General features: G+C 51.9%; 1 pseudogene; it reads right to left on the bottom strand.

The window, feature by feature from the left end:
* Positions 1 to 1,126: 1,126 nt before the first annotated feature.
* Positions 1,127 to 9,532, bottom strand: LOC119391442 (uncharacterized protein K02A2.6-like; annotated as a pseudogene).
* Between the last annotated feature and the right edge of the window lie 1,613 nt (positions 9,533 to 11,145).

Raw genomic sequence — 11,145 nt, 5'->3', positions numbered from 1 at the left:
GGAAGAGTAAACAAAGGATTATTTGTGAAAGTTTCATCGGAGTGTTTTTTTTTGTTTTTGGCGAGAAACAAAAATTTATATTGAGCGTTCGCGGTGTACCTGGGCGCGTGCCGGTAAGTCCGCTCCACTGCGCCGCCACTGTTCCTTGGGGCAACGGAAGTATGCAGCGCCCACGCGGGTGGCACGATCGTGTGCTGCTGTGAGTTTTCACGTTGCTGAAAACTTGCAAACAGTGTATATGGCTGGCAGAATGTTTCGGAAGTGCACTAAAGGCTGCCGGTTAGTAGTCGGAGCAGAGCACGATTTCATTGCCTCGTCACTGCATGCACACGTACGACAGGCGCAGAGCTTGGGTTGTGTTTTCGATCTCTGCGGAGGTTGCAGTTCTTACTTCCGTTGCCGACGTATGGTCTTCGCCACTTGAAATGCCTGTGTTGCTGAGTAGGTGGTGAGCCCGGCATTAAGAGTGGTCAGTGATGATGGCACGAAAAGGTGAAACGTGCACGTACCTTTGAGGGAGATTGTAGACTCAAACCTTGCTGAGAGCTCAACTTTCTGCCACGCTGCATGCGATGCTTTCATCTTAGTAATCGCCTTGCGATTACTAAGCGAAGGCGACAGACATTTAAAAGGACGAAGCCGCCTTAAAGGCGGCTTCGTCCTTTTAAATGTCTGTCTCTCCGTCTAAAATATGACACGATAGCAGTATACTCACCATTCGCAATGTTTATCTTACGCGCTGCCAAGGGATGCGGCCGAAAGACGAACCTTCGAGTGCCGCGTGCTCGCTCGGCGACGCGATCACCCGAGCAAAGTTCACCTCTGCCGAAGATCCGAGCGTAAGAATACGTAGCTGTCACGATCCGCCCCGGGACCGCGGACGAGGGGGGCCGAGGCGCCCGCGCTCTAACAAGGACGACCCAAACGCATGGCGGGGTAACAGCTACTGACTGCCGAGCCGCGCTCGTCAGTGTTTATTCTTCACGCACGACCAAGGTTGCCTGCCGAACCTGGCGAGGTCATGAAACTAGGCTAGGCAGGGCGCCACACGCTCGTTACACCCCTCACCCCCAGTTATTGTACACAACATAAAAAAAATACAAGTCCCAGCCGGTTCGACGTTCATTTAGGTAGGCGAAAAGCGGTCTGGTGCCCTTCGTCGTCGATTGCTCCGCCTGGGTACAGGTGTTGAGGGACTAGGTGCTGTAGCACCAGGTGCTGCCTGTGCCACGCTTGATTCCTCCTGGGACACTGCTGTGGTTGGCAGAGATGGCACTGAACTTGCCGGTGGCCCAACTAGTGGCGCACCACTGGAGGCGCCTGTCCCTTGCGAAATGGCTGTCTCACTGGCCGCAACTGGTGTTGCCGTGGATGCAAGCCAGGTCCCGCGGTTAGCCCTCACATGGTCAGCATGCCGGTGCCATGTGGTTCCATCCTGCATTCGTACGAGCAGAGAGGAGGAGCTTGCAGGCGAGACCACTTGTCCAGCAGACCAAGGTGGGCCAGAACGGAAATTCCTGGCGAATACTGGCACTCCAGGCTCCGGCAATGGCCAAGGACGGCACCCTTTGTCAGCAGCCAGCTTCTGCTTCAGCTGTTTGAGGAGCGCCGTAGACCGGAGGTCTGGATGCAGAATGTCCAACGGTGTCTTCACCATCCGTCCCAGCAGAAGCTCACAGGGGGCACGGCCGGTGACATCATGAGGTGTAGTCCGGTACTGGAAGAGTATGCGGGCGACCTGCGTACGGAAATCCCCAGCCTGGCTCTTCTTAAGTTTGTCCTTAATAGTCTGCACCACCCGCTCAGCTGCACCGTTTGAAGCAGGGTGGTACGGAGGAACCATCATTCGGCGGATTCCGTTCTTTGTCAGCCAGGCCAGGTACTCTGCGCTGGCGAAAGCGGGCCCATTATCGGAGACTATGATGTCCGGCAGCCCCTGGGCTGCAAAAACCTGCCGAAGTGCTGCAATGGTCGCACCTGCTGACGGAGTGGTGACAGGTAGGACTTCTACCCACTTTGAAAATGCGTCGACTACCACCAGGAAGTAGTGGCCTTTGAAGGGGCCCCCAAAATCCACGTGAAGGCGGGACCAGGGCCTCTGTGGGAATGGCCATGGGGTGATCTCCACATGACGCGAGGCCCGTTGATGTTCCTGGCAGACTTGGCAGCTCTGCACCATGTGAGCGATGTCCTGGTCCAGTCCAGGCCACCAAACGTGGGACCGGGCCACCATCTTTGTCTTTTCCACACCAGGATGCCCCGCGTGCAGCAACTGCAGGACCCTGGACCGGAGACTTTGTGGGATCACCACCCTGGAACCCCAAAGTAGGCAGCCCTGCTCCAGGCTCAGCTCAGCGGCCTTGTGGCTGTAGGGCTGCTGCACCAACTCCTCCCCTCGGGATACTGCCTTCACCACCTGGGACAGGACCGGGTCCCGACTGGTCGCCTGCGACACAGCAGACCTGGAGAGTACCTCTGGGTACGCATGCTCCAGCATGAGCACTTCAGCTGGCTCTGGAACAGCAGCAGGCACCTCTGGCAGCGGCAACCGGCTCAGGGCATCGGCAGGTCCCAGGTATTTTCCCGGACGGTACACCAACTGGTAGCTGTAGGCCGCCAGCTTCAAGGCCCATCGTACCACTCGAGGTGATGCCTGCACGGGGACCGCCTTGTCTGGCCCCAGTAGCCCCAGCAGTGGTTTGTGGTCCGTCACTGCCTCGAACTTTCGGCCCCACAGGTACTGGTGAAAACGCTCGACGCCAAACATGAGGGCGAGGCCTTCCTTGTCCAGGTGGCTGTAACGCTGCTCTGCTGTGTGAAGACGTCGAGAAGCAAACGACACCGGGCGTTCTTGGCCATCCTTGTCTCTGTGCGCTAGGACGGCTCCTACACCATAGGGTGATGCATCTACAGTAAGGACAACAGGCTTGGCTGGATCGAAGTGCACCAGCACCGGTGCCTTGGTGATTAGCTGTTTACTGTGCTCAAAGGCCACGTCCTGCTCCTTCTTCCACACCCAATGCTGGCCATCTCGAAGCAGAATGTGCAGTGGCTGTAGATGCGCAGACAGGTTGGGCAGGAACCTCCTGTAGAAATTGATGAGACCAAGGTAGCTTTGCAGCTCTTTCTTGTTTCGGGGCTTCGGCGCCTTCAGAACAGCCTCAACTTTGCGGGGGGCCGGAGTCAGGCCGGCTTGGGAGATGACGTGTCCGAGGTATTCTACACTGGGAACCATGAACACGCACTTTTCCCGCTTGAGCTTGAGACCAGCATCCTGAAGTCGGGCCAGCACGTTGTGCAGATTCTGCATGTGGTCTCCATCGTCAATACCGGTGACGAGGATGTCGTCCAAGTACACTGCCACGTGCTTCATGCCCCTGAAGAGGTTGTCCATCTCTCTCTGAAAGATGGCTGGTGCCGAGGTCACTCCAAATGGTAAACGCGTATACTGGAAAAGCCCCATAGTTGTCGATATCGTGACATACTTCCGTGAGGCCTCCTGGAGCACCAACTGCTGGTACGCGTCTCTGAGGTCGAGCTTCGTGAACTTCTGGCCACCAGACAAAGCCGACCAGAGATCTTCAATCCGAGGCAGGGGGTACTTTTCGACGGTAGCGACGGGGTTGATCGTAACCTTGAAATCCCCACAGATTCTGACACTACCATCTCGCTTGGGGACTGGAACGATGGGAGCGGCCCACTCCGCAGTCTTAACTGGTACCAGGATGCCTTCTCGCTGTAACCGTTGCAGCTCCTGGGTTACCCCGTCCTTCAGTGCGAACGGCAGCGGGCGAGGCTTGAAAAACCGAGGCCGGACTCCCTCGGGTACATGGATGCCAGCAGTCGTACCGGCGAATGTGCCCACCCCTGGCTGGAACAGTGACTGGAAATCTGTTAGGAGGCTCGGGATGTCTTGTAAGCCATGTAGGGCTGCTTCCTGGCCTTCTGGCAGCCGAACACCCAGTGCGCAAATCCAATTTCTGCCGAGCAGCGTCGGTGATGACCCCTTGGTCAAATACAGAGGAAGGGTTGCTTCCCTGTTGCCAAAACGAACGCTGACCTGGGCCTGGCCTTCGACCTGGGAAAGCTCTCCAGAGTAACTCCGCAGCATGACGCCTGAAGCCTCGACGGCCACTCCGGGGAAGGTCCTTTTGAAAAGTTTGCCAGCCATGACCGACACACTGGCCCCCGTGTCCAGTTCCATGGAAATGGGGCGCCCGCAAACTTCGACGGTCAGCACGTACGGCGGCACAGACGACGGGACAAGGCCTGTGTGCCACATGTCGAAAATCGGCGGGTTCTCGGACACGACGTTGAGCCTGGCCGCGGAGGAACCCGAGCCTGCTGCCGCACGTCCCCGCCGCCACTTGCGACGCCTACCCTGACCGCGGGCTGTTGTGGAACCTGGGCTTGATCCAGGCTGCTGCTGTGGTGCGCTGTTCTGCTTCCCCGTTCGGCATACTCGTGCAAGGTGCCCCGTTTTTCCGCACGTGAAGCACTGCGAATGTACGAACTGGCACTGTGAGGGGGAATGGGCGTCACCGCAGCGACTGCATATACCGTCCCTTGCCACCATCTTGTTGACCGCCGCTTCTGTTGACGCCGCACGCGCAATCTCGCCGGCGTCTTTTGTCGCCGCGTCCATCGCCAGCGCTGCTTTCACCACGTCGTCCAGCGAGGGGTCGGGAAGTTCCAGGAGACGTGTCTGCATGGCGGGGCTGTTTATGCCGCAGACGAAACGGTCCCGTAGCAGCGAGTCCAGCTGGTCCCCGAAAGCGCAGGTACTCGCCAAACCTCGTAGCGCGGCGACGAACTGCCCGAGGCTCTCCCCTTCCCGGCGGCTCCGGTTGTTGAAGCGGAAACGCTCCATTAGCGTGGACGACGCCGGACTGAAGTGCGAGCGCAGGGTAGTGAGCAGCTCGCTGAGCGTCTTGGTATGCGGTGTAGCCGGCTTTAGGAGGTCGAGCAGGAGACTGAAGACTTGGGTTCCGCAACTTGCCAGGAAAATGTCCCGCTGTTTCTCCTCGGGCGTGTCGTTAGCGCGGAAAAACACGTGAACTTGCTCCTCATAGATGGGCCAGGCGGACCCGTCTCCCTCGAACGGCTCGAGCCTTCCGTACAGCGGCATGGCGGCAGATGCGGGGGGCGTTGTTTTGCCGCTCTCGATGGCCTGGGTCGACACGTTGACTGTACTCGTCGCCAGTGTCACGATCCGCCCCGGGACCGCGGACGAGGGGGGCCGAGGCGCCCGCGCTCTAACAAGGACGACCCAAACGCATGGCGGGGTAACAGCTACTGACTGCCGAGCCGCGCTCGTCAGTGTTTATTCTTCACGCACGACCAAGGTTGCCTGCCGAACCTGGCGAGGTCATGAAACTAGGCTAGGCAGGGCGCCACACGCTCGTTACAGTAGCACCATTCGGCTCCGAGGCACGAATGGCGCGAGTCACGTTCAAGCGAGCTGCCATATAAGTGTATTCCCGGTGCCTGTTAGCCACTTTTATTATATAATAATATATTTAAAACGAAACATCACTCATTTTCCCTGACACTTCGTCGGCGGCACTGTGGAAAGCCGAAGAATGCGTGTCGAAACGTGAAAACTCACAGCAGCACACGATCGTGCCACCCGCGTGGGCGCTGCATACTTCCGTTGCCCCAAGGAACAGTGCGGCGCAGTGAAGCGGACTTACGGGCCCGCGCCCAGGCACGCCGCGAACGCTCAACATAAATTTTTGTAGCGTTAGCTACACTTGCCTAGCCACAGCAGGTTTCGCGGGGGTCATCATGAGCCGTGCTGCGCATGCGCGCGCGACTCGCCGCTGCTGCTCTGCGCATTCGAGAGGGGTGACGTCGTAGCCATGGCGCGCGCAGCTATTAGATGCGAAGTATCTTAACCCTGTAATGCCCACTGTATCATATTTGATACATAAAATATAATGCCTCAAAAGAGGTAAAAAACCCGTCAAAGCTTCATAGAAAAGCCATTATTGGATATTAAACATGTTATAATTAAGTTACACTGAGTTACTCATTTAATCAAATTAATTAATTAATTTTAATTAAGAGTAATCAAGTTATGGTCGAAATAAAATTTCACCTCTTTTTTTCTTAAAATGAACTCTACAAGAAGAGTATATATGGTGAGTGTTTTCTCACAATTTTTCTCAAGGCAGAACGCCTTTTGGGCATTACAGGGTTAAGGCGGAGCTCAATCCGGTGGTGGTGTGCGGCGTGACCACCCTTACTGCGCATGCGCATACCCTCTCCACACACCTCCTCTCCACTCCCCCTCCCCATTCCCCCTGTCATCTACCCTCTCCCATTTCCCCTCTCCACTAACTTTCTCCCCTTCCCCTCTCCACACACCCTCTCCCCACCCCTCTCTCATTACCCTCTCCACTTCTCCTCTCCCCTCCCCCTTTCCACTCTTCCTCTGAAACGCGGGCTAGACATGCCGAAATTCTCTCCTGCGCAACGCCGCGATGAGCTCGAGCGCATGCGCGTCCCCTCCCCTTCTCTCTCCTCTCCTACGCTGCCCCCTCTCGCCCGCCTGTCGACCGCGTTCCCCGCTCGCCCTGTGAGAATTAACAAACCTCCTTGGAATTAACGGCCAGGCTAGATGGAAGATACGACGCGCGTAGCGTCGCTCTTCGCGTTCCACGACGCGAGCTCGGTAGCATGCCCAACGAACGCCAACGGAACACGATCGTGCAAGTGCTCCGGCTTCGCATCTACTCATGGTCCCCTTTAGCGGGAGATGGTGTATTCGCCTTCGCTGTGCAGTCGCCGTCTGACAGTGCGCTAGTGCCGCTTGATAGCGCCTCTGACTGGCGTTTGCAGGTGGGTAACGCCATGGAGAAGGAGAGCGCAAATGCTGCTCAACGGCGCAGAAGAGCCGAGAAGCTTATGTCATCGGATCCCGAAGTAGTTGCCTGGCAATTAGCGCTTCAGCGTAAGAAGAATGAACAGAAGAACGCTAAACGTGCTGCGGAAAGCTAAACGTGCTGCGGAAATCGGGAAAGCTCAGAATAATCAGCTGAACCTTTGCTAACGCTACGTATATCCTGGCATAGCCGCGCTAAGCCACTGCAAATTTTTGTTTCTCGCCAAAGACAGAAAACACTCCGATGAAACTTTCACAAATAATTATCCTTTGTTTCCTCAGACGAAGCGTGCATTTTACTTGGACTGCATCACCACTCTACATGTGCCTGAACGTGGAGCATTTCACACATTTTTCAATGTTTGCGCCCCTTCCACTTCGAAACTACTCGGTCGTCGACTTCAATACTTTTTTGACACGCGTACTGCCAACTATCCAGCTATGTGATATAGTCCTATTTTGTCTGTAATATTCGTAGAATTTTTAAAAAATAATCAAAATGGGCGCAGAATTGCAGCATTGCTTCACCACAAAGCACATCGTGAGACAAAGTAGCGGTCGTCAATGGGTGATAATAAGATAGTGCCATTCCTTTTCAAGTAAACAGCGCATATTTAAGGCGTTCCGTAAAGTATTGTATTTTTTAGAGTATTTTTTCGCAACCTATGTTTCACCCACTACGGCAAAATTCAAATCACTGTAACAGACAAGAAAAACTTTTTTTCCGAAAAATACTTTCCGAGGGCAAATAGTGCATTGATATGAACGTCCACAATTTTTTACAATACAATTGGAGGGGGTCGAGCGCAATGTCTGGGACGTTTGGCGTGGAATGACCCACAGTGATCTGCAAGATGAGAGTTGCCTGATGCCTTAACAGATGCGTGGTGTTCTCTAAGGCGGTCGTTCACGCATCTTCCCGACTGGCCTATGTAGACTTTTCCACAAGAAAAAGGTGTCATATATACCACTCCCTTTACGCACTTCACGAACATGTTTCTGTGTTTTACGGAGCAAGCTTTCGAACCTATGGGCTTATTAACGCGTGGACACAAGCTTGCTAGTTTGGTTTTTGCCGAAAACTTCACGTCTACGCTGTGTCTATTTCCAACGTGCTTTAGGTTGTGTGCCAACTTGTGGACGTATGGAATGACAGCCATTTTCCCTCGCTTATTTGTCTCCGAACTGGATCTTTGTTTTTTGCCCTTTATTTCTCTGGTTAGGACCGTGCACACTGAGAAAAATTAACTGTTTCGGGTAACCTGCTTTTTGGAATTTTTCCACCTGACTCTTGAAACTTTCACTGATTAGATGCCCACACGATTTCTGCAAAGCTGACACAATACAAGATTTCACTATCCCCCTCTTTACCAACTTTGAGTGCCCAGACGCGTAATCTAGCACTGGCTTAGCGCTTCTTGGTTGATAACACCAGAAGATGTGTTCTCCACCAAGTTTCAATTTTAAATCCAAGAATTGCAACTCTTTATTTTTAGGCTGCTCGGTAGTGAACTCAAGGCCCATGCTACTTTCCTTAAACACCATTAACACGTTCACTACCTCTCGGGAAGGATCAATGCCATGTGTGAATATCAGGAAGTCATCCACATACCTGAAGATATGTTTAACAATTCCAGAAATGTGCTGCTCAATTCCTTTGTCAAATTTACTCGAAAATATTTCGCTAAGGATAGGCGCCACAGATGAGCCTATACATATTCCAGATCGCTGGATGAAAGACCTACTTTCCCATGAAACAAAGGTAGACCTTAAATAAAACGACAGCAGCTCCAGGAATGATGCTACGTTGACACGGGATTTTTCGCAAAATTTCATTTCGTCATTTTGGATAGTAATGCAGTCCTTTACGGTCACCATCATTTTGTCGTGAGGTATGGAGTAGAACAAATCCTGAATGTCGATGCTGAAGGCATAACTACGACATGGATTACATTCTGAAAAAAACTTTGCCAATTGCATTGAATTTTTTAGACGATAAGGATCATCCACAGTAAGGCCTTCCAAGTTCCTCTGCAAATAACTGGACACCACTTTTTGCCAGGTATCCCTCTCAGAAACAATAGCCCTAAACGGTAAACCAGGCTTGTGTGTCTTGATTGAAAAGAACACCTCCAACTCGAGTTTTTTCGCCCTTTTCACCTGAGATGCCAGATCATGTAAACTCATATCATTTAGGAGAGCCTGCGCTGTTTTTACGACATTCTTGCTTTTTTCCCGGGCTGGTACAAAATACTTTTTCATCGCTGAAGCACCCTTTTCACAAAATGCCCCTCTATCAACAATTACAAAAAAGCCTTCTTTGTCAGCCACAGCTAAGCGCAAATCATTCTGAACCAGAAATTCACAGACGGGTTTCAGTTTATCTTGAGTCTTAAGAACGTCTCTAGTTGAAGCAATAACGTCCACGCACTCAGCAACGCACCTTGCTTTCTCGTCGTCGGTCGCTTCCCTGGATACGGTCCTGGCGGTGGCGAGCTTCTCTGCGCGGTTGAGCACTGGTTCGATGCAATGTTTTGGCCCAAAGGCCAGAAGCTGTGTGTAGGCTTGGGGAACCTTAGTGTTGCTCAAGTTCAGAACCTGTCCTTCCTTTTCCGGCGTCTTTTTTCTTTTCGGCAAATGAGGCATCACCACTCGCCACAGTCCCTCCGCTGTTGCGTCGCTGGTCTTGCACCACTCCCTGTAGGATCGATGCCAATCTTGCCCTTTTTTTTCCGGCTGCACGCTATTCTGAGATGGTCTTTGAAGCAACGGACCTGCCACAATAACTCAGACCTGATGATGCGGCATACCCTCCTGGTATGTCCCACAGTAGGCTGCATCCATCCAAAGAGACCCTTTAGATCTGGCGGGCACGTTCCCTGACGAATGTACCATGAAGCAACCCTTGCTCTGCACACCGTTACAGCGATTACTGAAGCCAACGAGGCTGAAACCCGTCTGTGGATTTCTGGTTCAGAATGATTTACGCTTAGTTGTGGCTGACAAAGAAGGCTTTTTTGTAATTCTTGATAGAGGAGCATTTTGTGAAAAGGGTGCTTCAGCGATGAAAAAGTATTTTGTACCAGCCCGGGAAGAAAGCAAGAATGTCGTAAAAACAGCGCAGGCTCTCCTAAATGATATGAGTTTACATGATCTGACATCTCAGGTGAAAAGGGCGAAAAAACTCGAATTGGAGGTGTTCTTTTCAATCAAGACACACAAGCCTGGTTTACCGTTTAGGGCTATTGTTTCTGAGAGGGATACCTGGCAAAAAGTGGTGTCCAGTTATTTGCAGAGGAACTTGGAAGGCCTTACTGTGGATGATCCTTATCGTCTAAAAAATTCAATGCTGGCAAAGTTTTTTTTTTTCAGAATGTAATCCATGTCGTAGTTATGCCTTCAGCATTGACATTCAGGATTTGTTGTACTCCATACCTCACGACAAAATGGTGGTGACCGTAAAGGACTGCATTACTATCCAAAAAGACGAAATGGAATTTTGCGAAAAATCTCGTGTCAACGTAGCATCATTCCTGGAGCTGTTGTCGTTTTATTTAAGGTCTACCTTTGTTTCATGGGAAAGTAGGTCTTTCATCCAGCGATCTGGAATATGTATAGGCTCATCTGTAGCGCCTATCCTTAGCGAAATATTTTTGAGTAAATTTGACAAAGGAATTGAGCAGCACATTTCTGGAATTGTTAAACATATCTTCAGGTATGTGGATGACTTCCTGATATTCACACATGGCATTGATCCTTCCCGAGAGGTAGTGAACGTGTTAATGGTGTTTAAGGAAAGTAGCATGGGCCTTGAGTTCACTACCGAGCAGCCTAAAAATACAGAGTTGCAATTCTTGGATTTAAAATTGAAACTTGGTGGGGAACACATCTGCTGGTGTTATCAACCAAGAAGCGCTAAGCCAGTGCTAGATTACGCGTCTGGGCACTCAAAGTTGGTAAAGAGGGGGATAGTGAAATCTTGTATTATGTCAGCTTTGCAGAAATCGTGTGGGCATCTAATCAGTGAAAGTTTCAAGAGTCAGGTGGAAAAATTCCAAAAAGCAGGTTACCCGAAACAGTTAATTTTTCTCAGTGTGCACGGTCCTAACCAGAGAAATAAAAGGCAAAAAACAAAGATCCAGTTCGGAGACAAATAAGCGAGGGAAAATGGCTGTCATTCCATACGTACACAAGTTGGCACACAACCTAAAGCACGTTGGAAATAGATACAGCGTAGACGTGAAGTTTTCGGCAAAAAC

The sequence above is a fragment of the Rhipicephalus sanguineus genome, chromosome 4, assembly GCF_013339695.2.
Source record: "Rhipicephalus sanguineus isolate Rsan-2018 chromosome 4, BIME_Rsan_1.4, whole genome shotgun sequence".
In the NCBI taxonomy this organism is placed as follows: Eukaryota; Metazoa; Arthropoda; class Arachnida; order Ixodida; family Ixodidae; genus Rhipicephalus; species Rhipicephalus sanguineus.
The sequence above is the reverse complement of the archived record's forward strand: the minus strand, read 5'-3'. Positions and strand labels throughout refer to the sequence as shown.